Source organism: Gnatocerus cornutus, chromosome 3, assembly GCF_029298725.1.
Source record: "Gnatocerus cornutus isolate USDA-ARS CGAHR chromosome 3, icGnaCorn1.1, whole genome shotgun sequence".
NCBI classification, from domain to species: domain Eukaryota; kingdom Metazoa; phylum Arthropoda; class Insecta; order Coleoptera; family Tenebrionidae; genus Gnatocerus; species Gnatocerus cornutus.
The window spans coordinates 21,061,071-21,064,130 of record NC_142235.1 but is presented as its reverse complement, the minus strand read 5'-3'; positions in this window follow the sequence as shown (position 1 = coordinate 21,064,130).

Here is a 3,060-nt window from a genome sequence, read left to right as displayed (position 1 = left end):
TATCCATTCTTAATTAATGGTAATTGATTATTGCTCTAATTCCAACTGATCCAAGAGCCAAGAGCCAAGGTTAGTCCTTCGCAAGTGGCGCTTCCTCAAAAATATCTCATTTAACGACTTCTTCAATTCTTGTAGATCATTGTTGTTTTTATATGCTGATGTAACCGCAGCCAGCTTGTCGGACATTTCAGTGCTCATTTCTTTTTCCGACTAAAACAAACCAAATAGTTTTAGGTGTTCATCTTCCTCTGATACTACAAAAGCCATGACATCATAAAGACACTAAATTTAAATCCCAAATTTGCAATCTGCGTAAAATTCTGCGTTCACTGATGTATAATAACTCGAGTTTACTCTAAAAAATAAGCGAGATATCGATATGAGAAGTTTGGCCATAGTTTTAGTCATGAATTTTTGCGAAAATTTGCAAATTTCGACTTTTGGAAAATCTAAAAACGATTTCTTATGTAAAAAATCGCGAGAAAAACGATGCCGCAAACCGCATTCCAATATCTGAAATAGTTTTCGAGATATCGAGCATGAATTGTTTGGAACCTTCAAAAATTTGGCCATCTGGCGACAACCCAAAAATTCAAACGGCCATAACTCAGTTATTTGTTGTCGGATCTGAATTTAAATTCCAGATTTGGATTCAGCGTGAGATTCTGCGTAAAATGAGTCAAAATTTATTGAGTTTACCTACGAAATAAAGAAAGCATTGACCAAAAACTGTTTGGAAGTGGTCATTTTGGGGTGATTTTCAATCAATGTTTTCAAAATGAAAATGACGTTTAATAGCATTGAATTATATATCAGTCGAAAGAGGAGCTCAAAATCTATCTACTGGCTCAATTTGAGATCGATCAAACAAACGGTTTAGGAGTTATGGCCAAAAATAAAAAAAAAATAAAAATTTTCATCGTTTGAGTCGCAATTTTTTTTCGCGAAAAATCGACCATCGAATTTTGGGCTTTTAAGCACTTTTTCTAACGTAAAATGAGCCGAGAAAAACGATGGCGCAAACCGCATCTCAATATCTCTAATAGTTTCCGAGATATTTAACTTTGAAAAGTGGGAAAAATGAGAAAAAATGAATATCAACTATCCGAAATTTTGATCGGCCATAACTCAGTTATTTGTTTTCGGATCTGAATTTAAATCCCAGATTTGGAATCTGCGTAAAATTCTGCGTTCACTGATGTATAATAACTCGAGTTTACTCTAAAAAATAAGCGAGATATCGATATGAGAAGTTTGGCCATAGTTTTAGTCATGAATTTTTGCGAAAATTTGCAAATTTCGACTTTTGGAAAATCTAAAAACGATTTCTTATGTAAAAAATCGCGAGAAAAACGATGCCGCAAACCGCATTCCAATATCTGAAATAGTTTTCGAGATATCGAGCATGAATTGTTTGGAACCTTCAAAAATTTGGCCATCTGGCGACAACCCAAAAATTCAAACGGCCATAACTCAGTTATTTGTTGTCGGATCTGAATTTAAATTCCAGATTTGGATTCAGCGTGAGATTCTGCGTAAAATGAGTCAAAATTTATTGAGTTTACCTACGAAATAAAGAAAGCATTGACCAAAAACTGTTTGGAAGTGGTCATTTTGGGGTGATTTTCAATCAATGTTTTCAAAATGAAAATGACGTTTAATAGCATTGAATTATATATCAGTCGAAAGAGGAGCTCAAAATCTATCTACTGGCCCAATTTGAGATCGATCAAACAAACGGTTTAGGAGTTATGCCCAAAAATAAAAAAAAATAAAAATTTTCATCGTTTGAGTCGCAATTTTTTTTCGCGAAAAATCGACCATCGAATTTTGGGCTTTTAAGCACTTTTTCTAACGTAAAATGAGCCGAGAAAAACGATGGCGCAAACCGCATCTCAATATCTCTAATAGTTTCCGAGATATTTAACTTTGAAAATTGGGAAAAATGAGAAAAAATGAAAATCAACTATCCGAAACTTTGATCGGCCATAACTCAGTTATTTGTTGTCGGATCTGAATTTAAATCCCAGATTTGGAATCTGCGTAAAATTCTGCGTTCACTGATGTATAATAACTCGAGTTTACTCTAAAAAATAAGCGAGATATCGATATGAGAAGTTTGGCCATAGTTTTAGTCATGAATTTTTGCGAAAATTTGCAAATTTCGACTTTTGGAAAATCTAAAAACGATTTCTTATGTAAAAAATCGCGAGAAAAACGATGCCGCAAACCGCATTCCAATATCTGAAATAGTTTTCGAGATATCGAGCATGAATTGTTTGGAACCTTCAAAAATTTGGCCATCTGGCGACAACCCAAAAATTCAAACGGCCATAACTCAGTTATTTGTTGTCGGATCTGAATTTAAATTCCAGATTTGGATTCAGCGTGAGATTCTGCCTAAAATGAGTCAAAATTTATTGAGTTTACCTACGAAATAAAGAAAGCATTGACCAAAAACTGTTTGGAAGTGGTCATTTTGGGGTGATTTTCAATCAATGTTTTCAAAATGAAAATGACGTTTAATAGCATTGAATTATATATCAGTCGAAAGAGGAGCTCAAAATCTATCTACTGGCCCAATTTGAGATCGATCAAACAAACGGTTTAGGAGTTATGCCCAAAAATAAAAAAAAATAAAAATTTTCATCGTTTGAGTCGCAATTTTTTTTCGCGAAAAATCGACCATCGAATTTTGGGCTTTTAAGCACTTTTTCTAACGTAAAATGAGCCGAGAAAAACGATGGCGCAAACCGCATCTCAATATCTCTAATAGTTTCCGAGATATTTAACTTTGAAAATTGGGAAAAATGAGAAAAAATGAAAATCAACTATCCGAAACTTTGATCGGCCATAACTCAGTTATTTGTTGTCGGATCTGAATTTAAATCCCAGATTTGGAATCTGCGTAAAATTCTGCGTTCACTGATGTATAATAACTCGAGTTTACTCTAAAAAATAAGCGAGATATCGATATGAGAAGTTTGGCCATAGTTTTAGTCATGAATTTTTGCGAAAATTTGCAAATTTCGACTTTTGGAAAATCTAAAAACGATTTCT